The sequence below is a fragment of the Ictidomys tridecemlineatus genome, chromosome 12, assembly GCF_052094955.1.
Source record: "Ictidomys tridecemlineatus isolate mIctTri1 chromosome 12, mIctTri1.hap1, whole genome shotgun sequence".
Taxonomy (NCBI): Eukaryota; Metazoa; Chordata; class Mammalia; order Rodentia; family Sciuridae; genus Ictidomys; species Ictidomys tridecemlineatus.
In genome coordinates this window covers 90,355,429-90,383,211 of record NC_135488.1, presented here as the reverse complement: position 1 = coordinate 90,383,211, position 27,783 = coordinate 90,355,429, and the positions used below count along the sequence as shown (strand labels likewise).

General features: G+C 39.2%; 1 long non-coding RNA gene across 1 annotated transcript in view; it reads left to right on the top strand.

The window, feature by feature from the left end:
- Nucleotides 1-27,783, top strand: part of LOC120884894 (uncharacterized) — a 193,760-nt gene that overhangs the window by 99,252 nt on the left and 66,725 nt on the right. The window contains exon 7 of the long non-coding RNA XR_005727305.2: nucleotides 24,049-24,254. This is a non-coding gene — a long non-coding RNA (uncharacterized LOC120884894). The remainder of the gene's footprint in view (nucleotides 1-24,048; nucleotides 24,255-27,783) is intronic.

The following is a 27,783-nucleotide window of genomic DNA, read 5'->3' as shown; positions in this document are numbered from 1 at the left end:
CTATAAGAAGTCCAATGGCCCAACAGGCATGAAATATATCCCATTGAACAGGCAAGCCCTCTGCCTGCCAGAGTTTATAGTAAAATATGGCAGATGAGTCAGGGCAACATGCAATCAGCAGAAAATTAGCTCTCCAAAGAGTTGTACTTATGTGTCAGTGTGCACAAGCACATCCTTCTTGAAAGGCCACAGCTTAGGTTCTTTACAAACAGCACACCACAAATGTAATTGGCTCAAATGTTGCTGTTAGTCACAGTTATGATCTGAAAGGTCAAATGGAACTGAAAAAAAAATAATAAACCCCGTGACTTAACAGAATTTTGTTAAATGTTCTTTGTGGAGGCCCATTCGTACAGGGCACAGTGATGTAGCCTCTTACTCACGATTTATTATTTGAACAAGGAAAAGGCAGATAAGTTGTTCTCTTTTGCAACTCTGGTAAGAATAAATACAAGGTCTTGCCATGCCCTTCCTGAAGCAACTTCCTGAAGAATGAAATCAAATCCAAAAAAGCACTGTGGCTCAGGGCATTTTTTCTGAGCATAATGATATTATGCTAATTCTAGTCTGCAAAGCAGATTCCACTAACAAGGTGTAACAAGAAGCAATCAATGTTTATAAAGTCTGTTTTCTCCTTAGCCCCACCTGACACTGTGCCCCAGAGGTTGCACAAACCTCTAGGTCTGTGGTGGCTTAATGTGCTGCCATAGAGATATCACAAAGGCTCTCATAATTCTTTCAATGTTAATAACATGATTTTGTAAATCCTGCCTTAAATTTTTTCTTTCATCAGCCCAAAGGTTACCCAGATAATAATGTAAATGAATTCTTTCTTCTTGTTTCACATTTAAGTTACAAGTCTTTTGATTAAAAAAAAAAATTCCAATTGTGGTTAAAAAAAACCCCACATAATCATTTTTATGTGAAGTTTTTGGATTTTGTTACCAATATGGGAAAGGACATTTTCCACAGCTGGGGCAATAGTTGTTGATTAAAAAAAAATCTTAAACTGTACCTGGTACATAGTAGCCTCTCAATACATAATGAATGGATGAGTGAAACATCACTAAGGTACATAGTCTAAAAGTCCCCTGTCTACCTCATTCTCTTACTAAGATAGACTATAAAACCCAACTACCCTTTTCCAGGTTTCTTTTGAATAATATGTGAGACCAATATGTGGCTACAGATCAGAATTCCTGTGTGTGAAACCAATTGGCAAAAAAGGATCAAATTTGTGATTTCTGACACCATTTAATACCTGCTGGATGTGCTTGAGTAGATGACACTGTGCTCCCTTTAATACTTGTATAATCAGGCCAACCTCAGAGCGTGGGACAGCAGGACACACAGAAGACAGAGAAGGGGCAGAGTCTGTGTTGGCAGGCGAGGGACAGAGAGAGCAGAGGTGGGCTGAACAGAAGGTCCAGTTGACACTCAATGTCTCTGCTAGTTGTTTTCTATCAGAACTACTAGAGATGTTTACACCAGTGTCCCAGCCTTTCCTCAGAACAGTTAGGCTGTCTTAGGCAATGGGAAATGGTGGAGCCACAGCACAGGTAGTTTTATTTTATTGCTAAATTTTAATTATACATAATATTAGCCTTTGTTATAATATATTCGTATCTGTACATATCATGACTTGGTCTACCCATACCTTTCTCTTTCTTTCCCTTCTTCTTCTCCCTAATCCCCATACTCTCTACTGGTCTCTCTTCTATTTTCATGAGATTTCCCCTTTTCTTCCTTGACTTTCTGAGTTTGGCTTACTTCACTTAGCATGATGTTCTCTGTTTCCAACAACTTTTCTGCAAATGACAAAATTTCATTCTTCTTTATAGCTGAGTAAAACTCCATTGTGTACATATACCACATTTCCTTTACCCATTCATCTGTTGATGGACACCTAGGCTGGTTTCATAACTTGGCTACTGTGAATTTTGGTACTATCAACATGGGTATATGTGTATTGTTACAGTATGCCGACTCTGATTCTTTTGACTAAATAATGAGGAGTGGTATAGCTGGATCATACAGTGGTAATGTCACTAGATGGGGCCTGGGGAGGTCCCCAGAAAAACAGATAAGGTGCTCAACTCTGCCCTAGCATAGCAGAAAGGGAATTTCAGGACATGTCAAAAGAGGCACAAGCAGAGACTTATTCAAGAAAGCAAATAATAAGAAAAAATCTACACCCAAAGGGAGAGGGAGTGCAGGTATATGCACTGGAGAGTGAGATGCCCTCTTGGGATCTCAGGCTTCTTCTTTTAAAGAAAACTATGTAAATTAGGAACATGAGAAGCACACAGGGCTGTGTCAGGCAATTAAGCTCAATTCTTGTGATCATAGAGCAGGGAGCAGTCCACAGTGAGGTTGGGTATTCTCAGAATTTTTAGATTGACATTATTTAATTGATAGCTAGCACATTCACTGTACCCATATCAAGGGTGTCTAATGATATTTCTCTTTATGTCTTTTAAAATTAGTCTAAAAATACATTCTATAAACAAATTAAGGTAAATAGGCACTAGTTAACTGGACTTACAGTGCTCTATGATTTATTGGACATTTTAAGAATTCAGGCCTGGGGGCTAGGGATGTGGCTCAGTGGTAGAGTGCTTGCTTAAAATACATGAGGCCATGGGTTCAATCCCCAGATTAAAAAAAAAAAAAAAAAAAAAAGACATAGGCCTAGAGGAAAAACAGGCCTAGGAGGGATTGAAGGTGAAGGTTTTGTGAATTTGCAGTCCCTGTTTGTCTCCTTTCTACTTATTCTTATTTCTTCTGTCCTACCTAAGTTCCATACCAAGTCTTCAGGAAACTCCATGCTGATCTCCACACTATAACCCAAAGTCCTGGAACAGTCTTGGAAATGTGCATCCTTCTTGATGGTAGGGGAGGAGCTCGAGAATGACAAAAGATGGCAGTGTCTGTACCAGAGGGAAAGGCACACAGACTGGGAGCCCTTGTGTGTTAAAGGCTGAACGTTTGTGTTCTCTGCTGAACTTTGGATTTCTTGAGGACTCTGCGGTAGACCATATGTATCTTCCATCACAGTCCAGTTTTTGATCCAAGGAGAGTGTTCAGATTTGTGTGACAGCTGAGTTCTCTGTGACCTAGTCCAGGTAACCAGGGCCCAAGTGTTCATTTGGCTGCCTCCACGGGAAAGAAGTTCTCCACTCTCAGGTTCCAGCCTCTCCTAGGGTTCACTCCCTTCTTCCCTTGATGCCATAGATACAGCTTCTCAAGGGGTCGGTTGCTCTTGTAGCCTTCAGCAGTAGCTGACATCCTCAGGACTCCCCGGAAGAAGTGATATTTTGGAAAAGCTAGAAACCAGAAGGTCCCTTCGGAAGTGATGTTTCACCACTGCTTTCTCTTCCATAAAATCAGTGCTTGTTTCTGGCCCAGTACTGAGAACAGATTTTTTTTCTTATTCATAAACTGTGTATTCTCTAAATTGATTCATCACTATAGACCTCTGTTCCTAATGACAGATGGCAGCTTTTCCTCATCTCTCCTGCCTTTGAACAGACATTAATCTGTGGCCTGAACATCAGGGAAAGTGCACGGACTGTCTCCCAGCACAGGTGTGACCTTCTGGGCTTCTCAGGAAGCTGGGTGTGTGAAAGGACTTTAATATTCACCAACAGAGGAAGCTGTAAATATTGCATTGTTTGCTTAGCTTGTAACATTAATCTTCCGTGGCTTTGGGCATAAAACAATAAGGAAAACATCACAACTTACTGTAGTAACTCAATGGGCTGATAAGATGGATGCTGTTATGTTTCAAAATTGTGCCAAGTTTACGTTGATAAAGTGATTTTCTTCTGGGAATCTGAAAAACAGTGCCTGTGGTTCTAATTCTGTGTGACTTTTGGTCTTAGATTTCCACAAGACAGGAGACTGGCCCAGCGTGACTTCATTCATCTTCATAACTTCTCTACTGATGGAATTTATAGTTTTTTCACTACTGAGGTCTAGTGAGCTAAGCTTTCAGCCAAACCAGCAAAGTCCTATTGGTTCTAGAACAAAGAGAAAAGATATAGGTCTGTGGCTATGCATATATTAACAACACTTCAGAAACTGCTATCCAATGGCGAGAAGGAGGATTTTCCCCCCATTTTCTTAATTTAATTTAATTTTTTCCATGTTTTTTATTATTGCATTTATAGCTGTACATAATGTTGGGATCATAGAGGCACACAATATACAATGCAATGGGGCTGTTATTGAGAATGAGGATATTTGTTGATCAAAGGTAGTTGAGTCTCATGGACTGAATCTATTCAGGGCTACTGATTAGAATTGACTTATTAGTTCCATAGGACAATTAGTCATTCAGTCTAATCATGACATAGATTCATTAATTGATTTTATTGAACTTAGAAGAATGTTTGAATGTTAAAAAAAAACCTATTAAATTGACTAAACTAAGAAAGTCTTTTTATTAGCTCTTGAGAAAAATAATCTGACTCTAAATTCTTATTATTGTACATTTATTAAATATAAAAGGCTCAAATACCCCAAAATTCTTCTTGTCACATCCACTGATTGTGGTATGAATTTTGACATGGCCCATATTTCTGTTAAGATTTTGTTTGATTATTAGTACAGGATTTTTATACCAGATAGAAGTGGGTTTTTTTCACATACAAAGGAAGTAGATAATTGACAAGCTTAGAGGCAGAACATGAATAGTTGGGTGAAAGCAAATTCCTTCTGGTATTTTACACTTATGAAGAGAAAGCATGTGTATAACTGCATACTAAGAGTAATAATTGCATATTGACGCCAGGATTGTTTCAATTTGCTACAGCAGAGGCAACTTTAGGAATAGTTGTAGCAACTGAATAAGATAATAAGATTTTTATTTTATATTATTTATTTTTTGGTGTAGATGGATACAACAATGTCTTTATTTTTATGTGGTACTGAGGATCGAACCCAGGTCCTGCCTGTGCCAGGCGAGCGCTCTACCGCTGAGCCACAATCCCAGCTTCCAAGATAATAAGATTTTGAAATCCATAAAATTCATCCATTTACTACACATTTTAAATAGGGAAGTTAAATGTGTATGTAATAGAAATAATGAATCCTGCAGTTTTCTGTTTTTTAAAATTAAATTTTATTTTAATTGTCAAATAAAAACCATATACCTATAGTATACAACATGATGTTTCAATATATATATATATCTCGAAACAATATATATATGATGTTTCAAGATATATATATATATCGAAACATCATGTTGTGTATGTTAGGTGCAGGACAGGCTGAGTAAGCTGTCTGCAGGGCATGCCAAACAAAGTTAGTTGCAGGATGACCTGGCCACTCAAACCCTCTATCTGGTTCTTTATCAACTATTTGCTTCAAGCCCAAAAGCCCAAGCTCCCGCTCAAGGGTGAGCGTTTCACCCCCCTGCTCAAGGCTGAACACTCAACCCCCTGCTCAAGGCCGAACACGTAACCCCCCTTGTGCCAACAAGGCAGCTTGAAGACCCAGAGATCTCATTAGATTTGGACTATAGAAGCTCCCTCCTGCCGGGCCCCTCTCTCTCTTGCTATCTCTCTTGCTCTCTCTGTCTCTCTTGCTCTCACTCTTGCTTTCTCTATCTCTCTTGTTATTTCTCTCTCTCTCTCTCTCTCTCTCTCTCTCTCTCTCTCTCTCTCTCTCTCTCTCTCTCCTCTTTCTCTCTTTTCTCCTCTGTTGCACTGCTGCAATAAAGATCTCTTGGTTGCTCCAAGTGTTGTGGTCACTTTCCTTTCAGTGTATGTGTATCATGTTGTGTATATACATACATATACATACACACACACTATGGAATGGCTACATTGAGCTAATTAGCATATGTATATTACTTTCACATACTTTTTTTGTGATGAGAACATTTAAATTCCACCCTCTTTTCAAGCAATTTTCAACAATAGTCATTAAGATATACAATAGTTCTCTAGAACTTATTGCTCTTAGCTGAAATTTTATATCCTTTGATCAACATCTCTCCCATCCCAAAGCCCCTAGTAAACACCCTTCTACTCTCTGTTTCTATGAATTCGACTTTTTTAGATTATATATGAATGAGATCATGTGATATTTGTTAGTATTCTGTTACTGGAATGAATACCAGAGATAAATAAACTTAAAAAGAGGAAAGGTTTATTTTGACTCTCAGTCTGTGATTGGTTGGTGCATTGCCTTGTGCTTGTGTCAGCACAGTACGTCATGGCAGGAGCACATAGTGGTGGAAGTCTGATCACCTCATGGCTGAAAATTGAGAGAATTAAAGAAAAAGACCAGAATTCCATGATCCTCTTCAAGGGCATACACTCTCATTTAAGTCTTACTTCTTAAAGGTTCTACCACCTTCAAATAATGCCATGGGCTGGGGACCAAGCATTTAACATCTGGTCCTATAAGGGACATCCTAGACCAAAACTATAGCACTGTGTCTGGCTTATTTCACTTATTACAATGTATTCCAGGTACATTTATGTTGTGGCAAATTATAGGATTTCCTTCATTTTTAAGGCCAAGCAGTATTTCATTATGTATGTATACCACATTCTCTTTATCCATTCAATCACTGATGAACACTTTGGTTGATTCCATATCTTGCTGTTGGGAGCAATGCTGTAATGAGCATGGAAAGGCAGATATCATGTCAACATACTGTTTTCATAATCCTTTGGGTAGATACCTAAGAGTGAGATTGCTGACTCATATGGTAGTTCTATTTCTAAGTTTTTGAGGAATGTCCACAGTGTTTTCCATATTGGATGTATCAACTTATAATCCCACCAGTGGTGTATAGTTGTTCCCTTTATTCCACATCCTCACTTGCATTTGTTGTCTTTTTGATAATTTGACTTTTTGATAATAGCCATTCTTAGAGGTGTGACATAGTTATCTCAATATGGTTTTGATTTGCATTTCCCTGATGGTTAGTGATAGAGTGCTTTTTTATTCATATATATTATATAATATATAATATATATAATATAATATAATTATATATATATCTTGGCTATTTGCCCTGTCTTTTTTCCCTTTTGAAAAATGCTTATTCAGGTCTTCTGTCCATTTTTAAATCAGTTTATCTGTGTTTTTAACATTGAATTGAGTTTCTTATGTATTTTGAATATTAACCTCCTATCAGATATATGTTTTAAACATATTTTCTCCCATTACAGAGGTTATCTTTTTACTCTGCTGATTGTTTCCTTTGGGATGCTGAAGTTTTTAGTTAGATGTAATCACATTTGTCAATATTTGCTTTTTTGAGCCCTGTGCTTTTGGGTTCATTTTCAAAAAGTTCATTTTCAAAAACCCTGTGCTTTTGGGTTCATTTTCAAAGAAACATTTTGGGAATTATTTTTTTTTAGTTGTAGATGGACACAATACCTTTATTTTGTTTATTTAGTTTTTTATGTGATACTGGGGATCGAACCCAGTGCCTCACGTATGCTAAGCAAGCGCTCTACCACTGAGCCATAACTCCAGTCCACATTTTGGGAATTTTGATAGGAATTAAATCAGTAGATTGATTTGAGTAATATGAATATTTTAGCAATATTAGTTCTTCCAATTCATAAACATGGGATATCTATATGTTTGTGTCATCTTTAGTTTCTTTTATCAGTGTTTTATAGTTTTAGTATGCAGATATTTAACTTCCTTAATTAAAGCTACTCATAAGTATTTTATATTTTTGGAGTTATTGTAAATGGGATTGTTTTCTTGGTGTTTTTTTGGATAGCATGTTGTTAGTTGTATGCTATTGATTTTTGTATGTTGATTTTGTATCCTGCAACTTCACTTAATTAATTTACTAGTTTGTTTATTTATTTATTTATTTTTGTGGTGCTGGGGATTGAATCAAGGCCCTTGTGCATGCAAGGCAAGTATTCTACCAATTGAGCTATATCTCTAGCCCAATTTACTAGTTCTAACAGATTTTGTTTGCTTGTTTCTGAGGTACTGGGGATAGAATCCAGAAATTCTCTACCACAGAGAGACATCCCCAGATATTTTTATTTTCTTTAATTGTGATTTCTGACATGCACCATCGTGTCTGGTAAATTGGAACAATATTTTCTTTTTAAATGACATTTAATAGCTTTTTTTTTCTGTTAAAAGTCCTTATAACTAAAGTTGCCTTTGATGATGCCACTAATTTTCAGAGTTTTCTTAAAAATATATCAATAGATTGATTTGGTTAATGTGGATATTTGAGCAAAATTAGCTCTTCTAATTCATGAACATGGGTATTTATATAGTAGTGCTTTTGTTAGGAAGGGGAAGTCCCATAGTGCTTACTTTGTGCTAGGAAGCCAATTTGAGGATATTGCTGGACTTATCCATTCAACCTATAAATCAGAAAATGGAGGGGAGTCCCAGGAACTCTATGCTCACCATGACATGTGTTTGGATTCAAACTCTTTTCACTTGGGTGCCCATTAGTTAAGGTTCTGCTCTGAGTAGGGGAAATGGTAACATTTGGGTCCCAGGGATTAGCACAAATTGAAAGCCATGTTCAATAATTTGTGAAAGACATATATATCTCCCTCTCTCTAATATAGTTATCTTTGTAGATGTATGTAGTTCCTTTAAGGAAAGGGATAGAGGTAGATTTTCATTCTTGGGATTCTCCCTTTCCTTCACAGAGTTAAGATTCTGGATATGGCCATGACACTCTAGTGATGATTTAAGTTCAAGTCTGATGATTTAAATTTAGATGCACCAGGCCTAAAATTTTGTCAACAACATAGGTCAAGTACTTTGAGAGATCAAACCTTCACGTGCTGCCCAGCTAGTTCAGTTTTAGGAATATTATGATCAAATGGCCAACACCAAAAGATGGCCACAAGCAAACCCTTCTGCGCATTTCCTAGCAGTTAAATCCTACTATTTGTGACTATCACTCTGGGTACCCATCAACCCCACTGGAAACAAGGAATTAATTTCAGTATCAGCATTTCATTATTCCTTCTCAGAAGAAATTCACTAAAGTCTTCAAGGCTTCTGATACTCACTTCATAATTTTTTTTTTCTCAATGTCTTAGAAAAGAGACTGTCCTCTAAGTTTACTTTGGGTGTATGTAAGATGTTATACTGATAAATTCATTCTAATGTTATTATCTCTTAAGTCTCTGAGCTTTATCATATCAGCTTCCTTCAGAAATAGGCAAAATGGAGTTCAGGCGCTAGTCAACCTACCAAGTTATCAATTGGCTCAAACTAAGTAGATTGAATCCAGACTCTCTGATTAGTGTACCCATGTCAATAACTTAGCCTGACCCTATTTCTGGTAGAATACTCAATGTAATTCTCCGGCTTTTTTGATAATGGTAATTAGCAAAATCTTACAATTAATTCTTTTGGTATGTGAAATCTTTATCAGTACAAATTAGACTTTTAAAATTAGCCCACATGGGCATGCTGGAATTGGAGCTAGTTATAAGTATGGAGGGAATGAAAGGTCATAGGTGAGGGACATGAGAAAAACTAGCATTCCTGTTTGTGGTGAGGTTATTATTAATGTTTAAGCAGGGACAGACCAGTATCTTCAGACAGGGAAGAAGGTACTGTTTCTTTTGAAGAGTTGTAGTGGGATATGAGGATATTTAGTCATTCAGATCCTCCCACATGCTCTCATTCCAATTCTTGCGGCCCATTATTTAACTAAATAATGTCTTGACTTTCATGTAAGAGATCTAGTGAGAACATAAATTCAACCTGTATACGGGGGAAAAATGGAAGTTCATAACCCACTTGAATCAAATGTATGAAATATGATATGTCAAGAGCTATGTAATGTCTTGAACAACTAATAAAAAAAATTCAACCTGTATTGAACTGCATTGAAATTCAGTAACTGCCAAGATTTTGCTCTGCATTTTTTTTTCTTTTTCTTTTTGCCTTGTTGGCCTTGTAAGTATAACAGATTAAAAAAAAAATCCTGAACTGGAAACATAACTCATTGGTAGAATGTATACTTAGCATGCACAAGTCCTTGGGTTTGATTCCCTAGTACTATCAAAATAATTCTTAGAAACTCCCTGTTTCTCTAACAATACCTTCATCTGAGAGTTTAAATTCTTCATCCTATCTTTTTTTTTTTTTAAAGCTTGCTGATGCTAATAGAATCAACCATCCGAAGCCATAGTTCTTATATTTCTCAGCCCCACACAATGGTGTATTATAGCAATCCAAAGGAAAGACAAAATCTTTGCTTCAGTAGACACTTTATTTCATGTGGCCACAGGTAATCATTTAAGTAGCTGTTTTACCACCTTGTATATCAGGTGTTACTACTATTCCATTATTTAATGACAATCAAACACTTCAAACCCAACCAGGTCAAATGACCAATCAAAAGCTCCATATCTGGGGCTGGGATTGTGGCTCAGTGGTAGCACACTTGCCTAGCATGTGTGAGGTACTAGATTCAATTCTCAGCACTGCATATACATAAATGAATAAAATAAAGGTTCATCAATATCTAAGAATTTTTTTTTAAAGTCTCCATATCTTTGAAGTCTGTTTGCAATCACTTCTGGTCCATTTTTTTTTTAATCAGTTGGAGTTTCTTAGGGGCAGTCATTGAATCTACTCTGGTTATTTTAAGCGAAAATAGTTTATTATTGGGTGAATAGATTAAATGATCATAACGAAAGGCGAAGAAGCAGACTCTAGGTAAGCCACCAGGGGTAACTTCAGTGTGCATTTCTGCATTCCAAAATGTCCTTCTGAGGGAGCTACAGCATCTGTTATGATCAGGAAGTCATACAACCGCTGGTTCTAGTGTGTGCTAGAAATATAGGTGCCTCATGCCCTGCCTCTTCCTTGTTTAACTTAGTTCTGAATCGGTACTAGAAGAAAGTATTTGTTTGGTGAAATTTCCAATTACGTACTGGTATCTTAACACAAGAAGGGCTAGGAAATAAAGTTGTGCTTTTTTTTTTGTGTGTGCTGGAGAAAAAACCCAGGTCTAGGCAATCTACTACTGAGCTGCACCCTCAGCCCAAATACAATTTAACAAAATTTAAATTTATTGTTGAAAAGGCAGGATTGATGGAGTGGGGATCCATCAGAATATTAAGAAGGTGTTCACAGTATTTTTGAGCATCTAGTAAAAAGAGGCTGGAAGATAGAAGAGAGCTATAGTAAACTATTTCTTGGGTTGTGTTATATCCCCAAACATTAATTATTTTTGAATGATTTATAATAAATATATATTTGTATTAATCTGAGTTCTCCAAGAAAAGACAACTAGTAGGGGTTTATCTATATATAACCTCAGGCATTGCTCAAGGTCAGCATACATTCTGAAAAATGTGTCCTTCAGTGGTTTTTATTATTTGACAACATCATAGAATCTACCTACACAAACCTAGATGTTCTGGGTCAATCACTCAACATGGCCTCTTGATGTAATCAAGAGATGGAACAAACACAAATTATATGAGGGTGTGACTAGCATGCACAGGGCATATGTTTTACAGTAAAGTGTTTCATTTATGTAGATAGAGTACCCTCTAAAATAACACAAAAGTGTGTGATAAATGCATAAATTAATAACAGTTTCTTATTATCAAGTTTTAGGTACTATATATAATTGTACACGCTATATTTGGCACAGTCATAGATTTGTTTACACTAACATCACCATAAACATGTGAGTGGTGCATGGTGCTACAATGTTATGATGATGCATTCACTAGGAAGAAGAAATTTCTTAGCTCCATTGTAATTTCATGGGATCACTATTGTATATTAAGCCTGTTAAAAACATTGTTGTGCAGCCCATGATTATATTTATGTCTATGCATCTCTATTTATCTACTTGAGATTGATTTATTGTAAAGAGTTGACTCATGCAAATATGGAAGCCAAGAGGTCCCAAGGTCTGCAATAGACAAGTTGGAAATCCAGAAGAGCCAATGGTGTCAGTTTAAGTCTGAAGGCAGGCAAAGATCAGTGTCCCAGCTGGAAGACAGGCAAAAAGAAAGAATTCTTTCTTCTTCATCCTTTTATTCTGTTTATAAATTCAGTGAGTTGGATGAGGCTTACCACATTGGAGAGAGCAAACTACTTTACTCATTCTACAAATTCATATGTTAATCTCATTAAGAAGTGCTCTCAACAGATGCATCCAGAAATAATGTTTAACCAAATATCTGGGCACCCTATGGCCCAATCAAGTTGACACATAAAATTGACCATAATGATATGTTCCATACTTTTGTACACAAAAATAATGCATTTTTTGGTATGAAATTTAAAAAAAAAGATTTTGGGGCAACTACAAATGACTGATGTTTGTTACCAAATGTAATCACTTTACTTTAGATGTTGACTTTGTTTTTGTACAATGACTATGAATGACTATGGCAGGAGTTCCTATTAGTCTTTTGTGCGTTGGTTTGAGGGAATAATTGAGTTTGGAAAGAATTTAATTTAGGTATTTGAGGAGTAGAGGGGTTGAGAGCATCACTAAGGAATAAAGAGAGGAAAGAATGTAAAGTTGAGGTCTGTAGGACAGATTTTTGCTAAGTTTACATTTTTGTTGAAACTGTTCTAACTACTATCACTTTCCTGAGATCTTTTTCATCATCATTATTATTATTTCTTTAAGGGCTATTTGAATTTTCAGGCATCTAAGGATTACTTCAGATTTGTTATATATCTATCAATCTGTCTGGTTTTCATTTTATAATATACAGGACTCTGAAGAATTTAAGTCCATTGGCCCAACCTCTAACTGAAATCACAAGTTGAGCTATATACTTTGTTATCTGCTGCTATTTATTTCAATCCTGGATAGGAGAATAAACAGAAATTGCACAAGAAAACTTTCTTTAAACCTAAAGTTTATGAATAATGCATAAATCTGTGACTCATGAAAAACAAAGGTAAATAAAACCCAAACAGTTGGCCACCCCCTCAGCAATCCACAGACAGTGGTCCCCCCACCTTACTAACTGTGAATGGCAATATTTGAAGGTAGCAATGGAAATCAGTGGTGCTGGTTTATCTTTAGCATCACCCATATGTTTATTGGCACACAGTTAAGTCAGAAAAGTGACTGAGCACAAGCAATGAGAAAAAGATGTCCCAACTACTAAGGTGCCTTAGTCCTTTTTCTGTTGCTTTAGCTGAACAACACAGATGGAGCAACTTGTAAAGAATAAAGATTTATTTGGTTCATTGTTTCAAAAGCTGGGAAGTTTAAAATTGGGTAGCTGCATCCCATGAGGTCCTTCTTACTGATTCCCATAGTGTCATAGGGCATTATGTGGTGAGACAGAGCACTCCAACTTCTGTCTCTTCTTTTTTTTTTATAAAGTCACAGTCTCATTGGATTAGGACTCCACCCTTCTGGTCTCACTTTATTTTAATTACCTCCTGAATGTCCTACCTCCAACTACCATATTGGATTAAGTTTTCATTCTCATAATACCTCACAATGGGAATTAAATTTCGACAAGAGTTGTGGTGGGGACCCTTAAATCATTGTGTAAGATACTGAGAGTCAGTAGAAGTAAAAGATGTTACCAGGACCAATTCCTTCTCCACCCCACCCAGGGGCTCCTTTCCTGAAATTTCGCCAATTGCCGCAGTCTGGCTGGGCACAAATCATGAGCTACTGAAGCAGGAACAAACTTTATTTCTGAACTCCACCAGCACACTCCACACACGCTCACGGGAACTCCCCCAAAGGCCACGCGGCTCCTCCCGGAACCAGCAACCGGAAATCCCTCCTCTGGCACTTCCCCAACCAATGCGAACTCTTCAGGAATCCCCGCGAGAGTTCAACTGGAACTCAACGGGAACTCCACGAGAACTCGCTGACGTCACCTCTCAACCACTACTTCTGGCAAAAATGCCATGCATCATCCCGACTCGGCTGTGGCCCTCAACAGCCAATTAATACATTTGAAAAAAAACACAAGCTTTGTCATCAAGGAGTCTTGGGCACAAATCCTGCCTCTGTTACTTAAGACCTGTACGTCCTTGAGCAAGTTACTCAGTTTTTCTTCTTTCTTTTTTAGTCACTCACTATCTTTCAGCTTTGGTCTTCTCTGAGTAAAAAGAGATAGTAACAATACTTATCTTTAGCACTCAGTGTTGTTAGTTATAAGCACTAGCAGCTGAACGTAGCCAATTAGGCAGATAAGGAGATAATTGAAAGAATTATTACTTGCACAAAATACTGAAGTTGGGAGAGTCAGAGAGGCAGGCTTTAGGCTGAGCTTCTGGGGCCAAGGACTGAAACTATGCTGCAGAAGTGACCCAGTAAGGAAGTGACCCAGTAAGGAAGCCATTGACCCTGCTTTCCCCAGAGCATGGAGTGACTGCCAGGAGCTGAGACTCACTGCAGCTCTGCCAGCACCGATGTTTCTGGTCAGGAAGTGATTTTATAACAACTGGTGCCCCAGACAACTGGATGCATCTGCTACCACCCTTGACAGTAAATGGGTCCCAGGCAACATAATCTTCCCCTGGTTCATTATTTTCAATTGGCTCTGGCCTGGGTATATCTTAGTGGGGGAGCCTAAAGTTCACCTCTGTGTTCTAGCTACCAAGGTCTCCGGGGAAGCACGTTTTCTGACATTACTCTGGAAAGGCAGAACTCACAGGTGGGAAATTCACCAACAGAGTAAAATGCAGGAAAGGTGTGTGGGGACCAGAAACTATAACATCTGATCTCTCTCAAAGAATTACAGAGACTCTGTAAGTATGTCAAGTGTTTGGCATTCAATAGGAATTCAGTAATTTTTTGTTTCCTGTTTTTTTTTTTCCTTAACCCAATGAGAAATAGCCATTTCTCATTGAGTTAACTCCCCAGCTTGTTTCCCACCTAGGTAGGGTTTGTAAATAGAGTGGGAGAGAGCTTTCAAGTATCCAGGGTAAGGACACTTGAAATGGTCTCTGTTTCCTACTGCCATATCCTGTGGATGAACTTCACCTGTTGGTTCCTCACTCTTGCCTACCCTGATCCATGACAACTGCTTTCTATTTGATTTTTTAAAAAAATCTACTAGAATTAAACCCAGGGCCTCATGTGTGCTAAGCAGGTGTTCCACTATTGAGTTACACCTTCAGCCCTAGGTTTGATCTTTTTATTCCTATGTCTTTGGTTTGCTTTTGATCATAGCAACCCACAGATACCAATCTCTCCCCCCACTCCTGTTTTGTCTTAATCTCTTGATCTCTCTCGTCTTTTAGATTTTCAGTTTATAATGAACCCTGAAACTGATTAGATTCTAGTCCTGATTTCTGGACAGCTTATGCATCATTGTCAGATTTGTGTAATTATTGAAGGAGACTTTCTAAGAACTATTTGGTTTTATTACTTTATTATTTCTTTTCTTTTTTTGCAGTGCTGAGGATCTAACTCAGAGCGTCATGCATACTGGGCATGTGCTCTACCACTGAGCAACAGCCTAGCCCTGTTATTTTATTTTTTTAGACTTGTGAGTTAATTTTTCTATTTCTAGCAAAAGAGAAGTGGATAAAGTCTGAAGGTGAGACAGAAAAAGACAAAAGAGTTCCAGACAGCCTCTCCATCACTTCCTCAGGTCTTCCACTCCTCTTCCAAGGATATAATTCATTGAGCTTTTGTATACAGAAGGAAATAACAAAAACCAATAAACAAAATCTCAAAAAAAAAAAAAGAAAATAAATAAAAAAATAAAAACTTGCCCCAAGACGTGTAGGAGTGTAGCTCAGGGGTAAAACACTTGGCTAGCATGTGCTAGGCCCAAGTTCAATCTCTAGCCCTGAAAAACAAAACAAAATTGCTCCAAGAAAAAGCTAGCATTTTTTTCTTATGGATAATTTTTTTCCCCCAGAGTTTCTTAAAACAGTTTCTACTTTCTCTTTCATGCAAACCGTTTTTGCTAAGTTGCAAAAACTTCCCAACTCAAACAAAGGGCAGCATTCTCAACATTACCAGCCTGCTGTCAGCTGGTGGACATGAGTGAGCTGAAAGAATGCCTTGAAGAGCCAGGGAGGAAGAAACCCAGTCCTCTTCCACCATTATGGCTCAGGGAGTAGGAATCATCTGTCTGCGATCATTTATCCAAAAGGTTCTGATATCCTTCAGCTTCCTTTGCCAGTCTGGAAAATGCCCTGCCCAACTGGCTGAAAGACCTTCAGAAGTCCTTAGGCCTGACTAGATCCCGAAACACATGATCTGGAGAAGCAGAGTTGTTATGGTGTAGTACTATTGAATCTCAGGATAAAAGTTATGTAAGCAACGTGCTATTTCACATTATGGATCTCCTAGAAAAAAACAGAAAGTCCTACCAGAAAGTGTTGCAAGGAGCCACCAGACTTTTATTGGTCTTTTTTAAACCTCAAAATAAGGTATTGTTAGAGAAGGGTGGAAAACATCAGATCAAAAGTGCTATCACATCTCTAAGAACTATATCTTTGAGTGTGGCCCTATCCATTTCCAAGGAACAGTGGGAGAACTGGACTTGGAGTCAGGCCACTTTGAATCCAGCTCAATCTAGCTTTAGAAGAGCATTTTGGATGAGGCATTGATTCGACTATTACATATTTTCTTTGTTTTACAAATTGTGAAGGGCACAGTTGAAATGCAAATATGCCAGAATCCCTTTCAAACAACTATATTAACTGAGATTCATTAGCTTGTTGGCCATAAAGTCCCTGAAAGAATGGGACAAAGCAAGGAAATTTTTTATTTTGGGGGTACTGGGGATTGAACTCAGAGGTACTGAACCACTGAGCCACATCCCCAGCCCTATTTTATATTTTATTTAGAGACAGGGTCTCACTGAGCTGCTTAGCATCTCGCTATTGCTGAGGCTGGCTTTGAACTTGTGATCTGCCTGTCTCAGCCTCCTGAGCTGCTGGGATTACAGTCATGCGTCACCATGCCCAGCTAGGGCAGGGTAATTTTAAAGAAGGGAGCATGGTTCTGGAAAGATCTAGAACACAATACTGTGGAAGTGACAATTCTAGCTGGGATGCTCAGGTGGTGACCTCCCACTGCCCATGAGTCAGCAACTCATTGCTGGGTACTCAAAGAGAAACATGGAAGGGATTTCTCAGGGAGACTTCGTCTGCTGTTAGATTTTGCCTTCTCTTGACCCTGCTTAGCATACTTTGGTAAGCAGCAGGAGAAGCAGCAGTGGCAGATCAGAAAAGGTATACATAGATAAGAATAGAATGAACAAGCATATTCCTCACAAGTTGATTTTGTCCACAGCCCTGTTGAGGAGGGAGATTCTAGACTTGCTGCCAAGTTTCATCATGGGTATACAAACCTCATTCTTTCAGGTTCAGTGGTCTTGGCCCAGCTGTAAGAATAACTGGTGTATGAATTGGCAACAGAAACAATAGTAAAGCAGTTGGCTAAGGACCAGGTGAATGGCAACCTGCTGTGCCTTTGCACATGTCTGGTTAATTTTGGCAAGCTTGTCTTCTGAGCTCCTAAACCCTGCTTTTTCAGAGCCAAAGGTGCCTATCCCATTCACCTTGCCTTGGATCTGTCAGTAATGACAGGTTCTAAGAACAATCTAGAATTGTTCAGAACCTCAATGCCATGTTCAGAGCACAGCGATATACTTCCATTCATATGTTGTTACAGAATAGAATGGAAGAACAGAAGTCAGCTCTCTAATTCACCAAGTCCAAGAGGAAGCTCAGGTCCAGAGAGGAGCTGAGATTTGTCCAAGATCACCTGAAAAAGTTTTTGCCAGAAGTGGATACTTCCCAGAAAGAATTAAAAAATAACAAATGGGCATAATTATTACCTCTCAACATCAGGCAGAGTGTGTGCAGCAAACTATTGTTGTTTTAAAAAGGGATAAATGTCTTCTTTATGCTGCAGGCTTTAGCATATTGCTAATATATAATTTTGCATAAATTGTCACAGGAAGGCACTTCTTTTGCCAGCTTCATGCAATGCTATATTTCAGGGAAATAACATTTTGTTTTGGAGAGACAACAATAGCTGTTTATGTGCAGTAAATTCCTGGGCCCTGAAATGTTGCTGTTCTCGACTATCCTTCTAGGCTGACCATGACTCACAGTACAAAAATCCTTTGATTATTCTGAAAAACCATAGGCTAATTGTATTTTTTCCTTTTGTCTTTCCATTTCTATCTCTCATATAGTGTTACATCTCTAGGCTTGAAACTTACTTTTCTATTGGGGTCTCCCTTTCTTTGCAGTTCTTGGAGGTATAGTTCCAGGACCAGTCTGTGCCTTACAACAGGGCAGTTGTTCCTCCCATGTTGAAGGGACAGCCCTGGCCTCATTGCCATTCCTCAACTGGGATTGGGCCTCAAGGGAAAATGAACCAGGTCAAGCTTGCATCTGGCTGTAGCTATGTTTTGTTGGCTGTTTTTTTTTTTTTTTTTTTTGATAAAGTTCATTACGGTTCATCTTCACTTTTCAATTTATTTTTTTAAGTATCCCCAGTTCCACTGAAAGTTGTTTATCAAAGTTCAGGATCTAGGAGCTCTGAACTCCAAGTGCAGATTTCAACAGTTGCTCTCACTGGCTGGAGATATGTCAGCAACTGAAATGAAATGGCTAATCGTTTCAAAGGGCTGGAAAAAAGAAACGGTGGCGATTGGAATGAGATCTTTGCATGCCAGCTGGCAGAGCTTGATATTTGAGATATTTAGTGTTCTTAGTTCATAACAAGGCCCTCCCTGCTCTCTAGACTAGACTTTAGACCAGACTGAGAATCAGAGCACCCCACCCCCACCCCCTGCCATTGCTATGGTTTGGAAGAGTGTCCCCTAAGGGTCCACATACAAAGGTTTGATCCCCAGAGTGACAGTATTGGGAGGTGCTGTGGACCTTGAAGAGGGAGAGCCTCATGGGAGGTCCTTGGATATCATAGGGGACTATGGGATCCTGGTGTCTTTCTCTCTTACCTTCCTGGTTAGGGATGTGAATGTGGCTCTGACATGGACTCCCGAGATGTGCCACCTACACCAGTGGCCCAAAGGAATGAGGCTGCCAGATCTTGGACTTGAATTTCTAAACTGAGCCAGATAAACCTTTTCTCTCTCTCTTTTTTGTGGTGCTGGGGATTGAACCCTGGGCCTTGAATAAGCTGGGCAAGTGCTCTACTACTGAAGTGCAACTCCAACCACAAACTTTTCTATTTATAAGTTAATTGCCTCAGGTATTTCACTGTAGTAACAGGAAGCTAACTAATATACAGATCACCATTCCTCCATTCCCAGTTTTGTTAACTTTAGGATATTCTTCCTGCTCCCGAAGGGATCTGTGAAATATTTTAGAATACTACAAGGCCCAGGGAATCTCCACCAACTGCTCCTAATGAGTCTTACTATTGTCCTAAGAAACAATTCCATTTAGATCCAGCCTGCCTAATGCGTGAGAAGGGAGTACAAAGATTACTACTAGACACGTTTTTTCTTTTCTTTTGGAAATGATGATTTTGAAAAAAAAAAAAAAAAAAGGCTGTGGGGTCTCTTTCTCAGAAGCTGGCAGAGTTTCCCTTTAATTAAACAAATGTGATTTCTTTACTCGTACATTTTGCTAACCCCTATTCCTTTCCTCTCTGACTCCTTATAAAAAACAATATTATTTCAGTGGGGAGGGGGAGAAATTAAAAGCTCTTAGTTTTTAAGGCTAACACTAATTAACAGCATTTCTTTTACTGTGATTGCTTACATGAAAGTATGCAAAGTAAATTTGTATTCTGAGAATGGGACTGCTTTTGTCGGAAGCATTAAAGGGAATTAACAGTTCCTGTAGCTCACCATCATTTGCTCTTTATTCTCCAAAGAGTTGTGAATCACCAGAGCCAGGGGCAGGATAAAGAAATAAGGGCCAAAAGCTATGGCCGACTGAGCTGCCAGTTACCAGCCACCAGCATGATCATTCTAAAACTCTGACCCACTTTCTCTCTGTTGCAAAACCTGAGACATGTCTCCTGCCTGCTGGGTCAAGGTGAAGTTCCTTGACCTGGCATTTAAAACATTTCACAGTCTGGCTCCATCTCTCCCCAGCTTTATTTCCCTGCCTCACTCCCAAATGTCTAATGCTTTGATCACAGTTGCCCCCCTCTTCATTATTTTCACAACTCTCTGACTTTTTCATAAACCATTCCCTCTTCTTTTAATGCCTTCCATACCCATCACACCCCTGCCACCTGCTGAATTCCTCACATCCTTTAAGTTGAAGGCTGAAGCTTGCTTCTTCATTCAGGCCTGTCTCAATGTCTCCTGCTATGGTTAGTTTATTCTTACCTGGTGCTCTTTCTTTTTTGCACATTTTAAAAAATCAGTATTTGTCACATGTATGGCAATGTTAACAAAATGGCTGTGTTTCTTTGCTTAGATTGGGTCTCATTTATTTGTGTTATCCCTTTTTGATTTCTCAAATAGCATACTTCCTGCCACATAGGAAGTACTTAATAGATGCTTATTGGATGATTGCATCATGGCTTCTATGATATGTTAATTAATATTTATTGTGTGCTTACTATCTGCAAAGTATCACATATGTGCTGTCTATGTGTTTGTGGAGAGAGAGAGAGAGAGAGAGAGAGAGAGAGAGAGAGAGAGAGAAAGAGCATGCAATATGAGTGATATGATTCATAGTCCTCAAGAAACATAAAATTCTGTGTGGGACAAAGAATTAAAAAATAAAGCAGAAGGACCTAAGCCTTATACATACAAATACAAGGCTATGCAAACTTAGAAGAGGGAGAATCATCTGAATGCGGTTGCAATGGAAGGGCAATGGAAGGGTGGCATATGATAGGATTTTGACAGGTATAGAATTGCAAAATCCAGGCTGAGAAAACAGGAAGAACAAAGACTGGAAGATAAGGGCATAGTCATTTTCCTGGAACAAAAGGACCTGAAAAATATGGTCTCATCATAACTAGGGAGATTGTCTGCTTTTTAAATAAATCTAAAATAAATCCCATTAATATCAATAAGTGCTTTTCCCCTAGTTGCCTATATTTGCATCCTCTGAGCAGGAGTGGTGATTAATCATCTCCAAATTGCTCAAGGATGTGAAACAAGGTGCTTGTAAGTCTAGCAGCTGGAAATGCTTGTTGCAAATGAACTATTTACAGTTTACTTTGTGAGCCTCATTTCTGTGGGGGCTATGCAGATGATAATGTAACAGGAGGTATGAGATCCAACCTAATGAATTCAAAGAAAGTGCTCATCAGTGGAAGCCACCAAGTTTTAATGGACGGGGCTATATCTTTGGATTGTCAACAGATAACCAGAAAACACCAAGTTGGTTAAGAATTAACATTACAGTTGTATTTCAAAAATCAAAGAAACAACTAAAATTTTGCTTGTCCCTTAGCAGTCTTTTATGAAAATAAAAAGTTAAAAACTCAATAAATATTGTAAATTAGCCACCTAGAAACTGTACAGTGGTCTCCTCTCATCCATAGAAGATATATTTTTAAGACCCCCAGTGGATGTCTGAAACGGTGAATAGGACCAAACCATATACATACTATATTTTTTCCCATACATACATTTCTTATAATAAAGCCTAATTTATAAATTCAGCACAGTAAGAGGTTAACAGCAATAACTAAAAATCAAAAAGGACAATTATACTATAATTGAAGTTATGTGAATGTGCTGCCTCTCTCAAAATATTTTATTGTTCTGTAATATTTTCATACTGCTGTTGACCTTGGGTAACTGAAGCCATGGAAAGTGAGACTGCTGATAAGAGGTTACCACTGTAATTAGCCAGTTTCTAATTTCAGGATGGAAAGCTTTGAATTTGCTAGGTGTATGCAGTAAGTAGCAATGGTGTGCAGTTTATGGGGAAATTATAGTATACATTGAGAACTTATAAACATTAACTCGTGGGTCCACCATTATCAACAATATTTGTGAAATCCCCAGTGCTGAATTTTTTTTTTTTTTGTAGTGCTGAAGATTGAACCCAGGGCCTTGTGTATGCGAGGCAAGCACGCTACCAACTGAGCTATATCCCCAGCTCACCAGTGCTGGTTTTGACAATATAAGACCCATGCAGTGGTGTCATATAGGTGTTGTTGCTGCATTCTGGGTGTAGATCCCTCTGTGCCTCATGCATTTAAGGACTTACAGATGTCAGAAGACAGGTGACCCGCCAACAGTGGTCATTTGTACTTCCGCCCTACTCTTTACAAATCAACACATCCTCATGTTCATTTTTTGCAGGGTTTTATAACCTGGTGAAGTAAATAGAGTATGAAAAATGATTCTCACTTTATAAAGGCAGAAATCAAAAGATGGAAATGATACATAAATTGCTCACATTCACAAGAACCAGAACTCTTGCCTTCTGACTCCTTGTCCATTGCTACACTATGGTGCTCATAGAGCAATTTACCTCGTGAGGAGTGTTGTAGAGCTGAGGAGCAAGGGTAAAAGCGATTGCCATGGAGATCTGTGCAAGGAAGGATGCCAATTCCATGGTAGATGGGAGTGACTCAGAGAAAGCTCATCTCTAAGGATAGAAGCCCACAAAAATAGATAGCTCTGTTGCTCACGTAACAGACATATCCCTACTAAAATCTGGATTTAAAAATCTCCCAGTTCTTCATAGGAAGAACACTGCCAGGACAGCAGACAAGAACTACGGTAAACACAAGTATCTGCAGAGTGTTAGATCTGTCCCAAGTAGGGTGTCAAGAGATTTATGCTCAGCATGGCCTTTAACAACAATCCTGTGTGCAAAGTACTACTACTAGTTGTTATGGTTTAGATATCAGGTGCCCCCCAAAAGCTCCCATGTGAGACAATGCAAGAAATTTAGAGATGAAATGATTGAGTGATAAGAGGTGTAACCTAATCGGTGCATTAATGCCCTGACAGGGATTAATCTAAGGGTGATGGTAGGCAGGTAGGGTGTGGGCTAGAGGAAGCCAATCTCTGGGGTGCGCCTTTGGGGTATATATTTTGTGAGCTGAGCTTAGTCTGTCTCTGTTTCCTGGTGCCATGCTCCTAGTTGCTTTCCTCTGCCGCACTCTTTGGCCATGATGTTCTGCCCACCTCAAGTCCTATTAAGTTCCCTGGGTGGAGGGAATGGAAAATGTGCAGGACCAGTGGCTGAACCTGACCCTGAAGATTAATTTCAATTGTGATATCACCTCTGAGAAGGCAGCTCCCCCAGGGATGCCCTGAGTAACTGGAAGCTGGAAGCCACCGAGGCTTTTCCGTGTGGCCTCTCCCTGGACACTGTGTCTCAGTGAACACATCTGTTGGAAGGCAAGAGGAGAAATCTGAGTGGCACCTACTGAACTGTTTCTAATATTTTCTGCACTCTATTGCTTCGAAGTTTGTTTTATTTTTCAGATCATTTCCAAGAATAATTTTGTAGATTTTGTGTGAGTGTGTGTGTGCGTGTGTGTGTGTATGTGTGTGTGTTGGGGATTGGACCCAGGGTGCTCAACCACTGAACTACATCCCCAGTCCTTTTTATTTTTTACTTTGAGACAGGGTCTCACTAAGTTGCCTAGGGCCTAGTTGCTGAAGTTGGCTTTAAACTTGTGAGCCTTTTGTCTCGAATTACAGGTGTGTACCTCGTGCCTGGATTTTTTTCCCCCCAAATGGAGTGTCTCACCGTGTGACCCAAGCTGGCCCCCAATTCCTGGGTTCAAGCTGTCTTTCAGCTCTGGACTCCCCAGTAACTCAGACTAAATTTTATAGCTTTTAATGTAGCTGCTGGTAGGTTTCATCTTCCAGAGTCTTCAGTGGGTACTCTAGCTCTTAGAAGACTCATTGCTTCTGAAGAGGCAATGAAAATGTTCCTTAAAGGTGCAAAGCCTTCTCACAGGACTGTGCTTTCTGTTTATCTCCACTTCCTGCCTCTGTTCCTAAAGGGTAGGTGAGAAGCAAAGCCAGCTGTCCTCCTGTGAGCTCATCCCCTGCTCTCCATGGACCTGACCCATTCCTAGTGACTCTTGAAAGAAATGCCATGCAGCAGCCATTTGAAATGAAATGCTTTTCTATTGAACCAGAAAATAATCACATCCTCCCATTTACTCTTTAGGGTACAAATTGATCTGACTTGATTTGTCAGAGAGCCAGAACTGCAGGCAAATAGACGCCAGAGAAATCAACGACTCTTTTAAGCCAGCAGTAATTGTTCCTCCTGTCGGCTGGCGAAATGACTTGTATCTGGAGGAGATGCTCAGAATGCATCAGAATGCCCGAGATGACAGAAACACAGAGCCTTCCAAAGTGGGCTCTGAAAGAGTAAGCATCTCTTCATGTCTTACAAGGCTTTGGTTCCATGTTTTCCCCTTCTTTGCGTTTTATCCTGTCTTCTGGGGCTAGTGTCATCTGGCAGAGACCAGAAGTGGTGCATGTATAGGACACTGAGGCAAAATAGCTTGTTTGGGAATGAGGAGAGGTGAGAATTAGCATTTAATTTAATAGCAATGGTGTGTGCATGGTTGTATTAGTCATTAATAAACCCAGGAAGTCCCTATAGAGGGGGTGAGGTTCCTTTGCTGGTGAGCTGTCCATCATTTTCTTTTTCTTCTTTCTCTCTCTCTCTCTTTTCAGTGCTGGGGATCGAATCCAAAAGCCTCATACATTCTAGGCAAGCACTCTTGTCCATAAATTTTTTTTTTTTTTGGCTGGGGGGGGTGCGCACTGGGGATAGAACCACTGAGCTACATCCCCAGCCTGTTTTATTTATTTATTTTTTAAAATTTTGATATAAGGTCTTGCTTAATTGCTGAAGCTGGCCTTGAACTTGCAATCCTCCTGCCTCAGTCTTCTGAGTTGCTGGGATTACAGGTGTGCACCACCACACGCAGCCCATCATTTTTTAATTTTAAAAAATGGAATAGTTTAAACATACAAGAAAACAACAACAAAAACAAAATAACTGACAACCCATGTACCAACTTCTCAGATTCTTAAGGGTTAACTATTTTGCCATTATTAGCATTCTCTATTCTCTCACTCTTTCCCTTCCCTTTCAAAATAAAATGTTGTTTGTAGTTACAATGTCTGTTATTCCATTCTAGTGTTTTCTTTTTTTTCTCCTCCTTTTCAGAGGGAACTGCTATCTTAACATTTTAATTTATATTTCTTGTTCATTAAAATTTCTTTTACTCTATAGACTGTATATGCAGACATAATATGTATGAATTGTTCCTTTGGAATTTAGTTTTTACTATTTACCTATGTGGTATATCCTTTAAAATTTTTTAACATTCACCATCATGTTGCAATTTATTTATGTTGATGTTAATAGATCTAGTTCAATTATTCGGCGGCTGCGTTGTATTACTTTGCATGAATAACCCCCTAATTTACTTAACTGTACCTTATCATAAACATGTCTCCACACTATAAACAATGCTGGAATACAAACCCTTGCTGAGGTCTTCCCAGACCCATGTGTGAGGCTTTTCCTACAGGGTAAATACCTAAGAATGGGATTGCTAGGATACAGGAAGGCTTTTCTTCAACTTTACCAGCTCTTACCAAGTTGTTACATCATGCACTTAAAAATAGTCTATCCAACATCTTTTCTCAAAGGTTAGACTAAAGAATAATAAACTGTAGGAAACTTACAATAGTCAGATGTCCTATATATCTAGTTGAATCAGGCAAATTGTGTTTATTTCCTGTAACCTTATTCATGATCTTTATGGATGTACCACGGGCCTTCTGTATCTGAGGGCTCTGCAACCATAGTCGACCAAACATGGATCGAAATCATTTTGGGAAAAAATTGTGTCTGAACTGAACATGTACAGACATTTTTTTTCCTTATTTTTCCTTAAAACAATACAGTAAATTTACATAGTATTTACATTGAGTTAGGTATTATAAGTAATCTAGGGATGATTTAAAGGGTATAGGAAGATGTGCATAGGTTATATGCAAATACTATGCCATTTTATATAAGGGTCTTGAGCATCTAAGGACTTCAGAACCCAATCTCCTCCTGTAGAGACAGCGGGAGGACTATATTTGGAATCCCCCCCACCACCCCTCCTAATACTCACATGGGTATTAGGGGCTTTTTTGGTTGGTTCATATTGTGTTGGGTTTCTTTGTCAGGGGACCTTACCCTGAGTTGGGTGACTGACGCTTCAGTGAGAATGGATTTCCATGAAGCACCTCATTTTCTTCCTCCTGAGGAAGCTGGTGACAGAGCTGGGGCAGAGTGAGGAAGGGAAGAGAGACCCCATTTTAGTCAATTTTGTGCAGCTGTGATCAAAACACCCAACAAGAACAACTTATAGGAGGAGGAGTTCATTTTGTGCTCAGGCTTTCAGAGGTCTCCGTCTGTGCTTGGCCAGCTTCATTGCTCTGGGCCCAAGATGAGGCAGAACATCATGGCGGAAGGGCATGGTGAGGAAAGCTGCACACCCCATGGTAGCCAGGAAAAGAGAAAGCGAGGAGCCAAGGATAAGATAAAGTCCAAGGCCACACCCCCAGTGGCCCAGCTCCTCCTGCCATACCCTGTAGTTCTTGCCTAGAGTTACCACCCAGTAATCCATTCAGATGATTAATTTATCAGATAGATCGATCCACTGATGGGGTTACAGCTCTCATAATCGAAACATTTCACCTCTGAACATTCCTGCATTGCCACTTGAGGCTTTGGGGGGACACCTCACTTCTAAACTGTGATAGACCTTTGCCCGCTCTGCCTGGGCTCTAATGCAGTATATGCTCTGCCTTGATTTCTTCCAGGTCTTCCTTCAGCTTTTGGCTCAATGCCACTTCTCTTTGAGAATTAAAATTAGATCTTTGGGCTGAGGATGTAGCTCAGTGGTAGAACGCTTGCCTAGCATGTGCAAGGCCCTGGGTTTGATCCCTGGCACCACAAAAACAAAACAAACTTTACTCCCTCCAAAACACCCCTCAAGTTGGACCTTTGACATGGATTTGGTGTCACCTGTTACTTCATCCTTGCCGTGGTCATCCTGATTTCCCTTCTCTCCTCTTGGGCACCTTGGTATCTTAACTCTCCCAACTTTGGCCCTGAAGCATAGCACATGGAGGTAACGGGGAGAAATATCCCAAGTCCAGCAATTTACAGCGTATCTATAGCCCTGTTCTAGTTCAGGAAAGACACCCTGTAAAATCAAGTCACTAAAATCACAAAATGACCCTTTGGTGGGCATTTGTTTTTCTTTCCTCTTGTGGTAGATCATCAACAAAAGCAAGAACAGAGACCAGCCTTGTAGTGAATGGAGAACAGAGGTGTACATGTGCAGAAGAAAAAGTATGAATGGGCTTCATTAACAACCCCCAACACTTCTTAAAGAACAGGCTCATTTATGTTATCTTGTTTCTCTTCTCTATTTCAGTTATCTGCTATTGTACAGCAAACCAGCTGTAATTTAGTGACTTAAAAAATAGTAATGTATTACATGTCACAGTTCTGCAGGTTGGCTGAGTGGTTCTTCTGCTGTTTGCACCTGGACTCACTTAAGTGGCTGTGTTGAACTAGAATTTAAGAGGGTACTGGCTGTTGGCTGGGATGCCTCAGTTCCCCTCACTTAGCTTCTCATGTCACTAGACAAGTTTCTTTATATGGTAGTTTCAGTGCAGGATTTAAAGATGGAGGAAGCTGCAGGGCCTCTTGAGGGCTTGACTGTGGATCTCAGATGGCAGCACTTCTGCCACATCTGATTGGTCACAAGTCATAGGGCTGATGCCGATTCAGGGTGGAGAAAGAGACTCTGCCTCTTGATGAGAGTTGTTGTAAAACATTGTGATCCCTCAGTCCCTGCATCTATTATGATTGTTC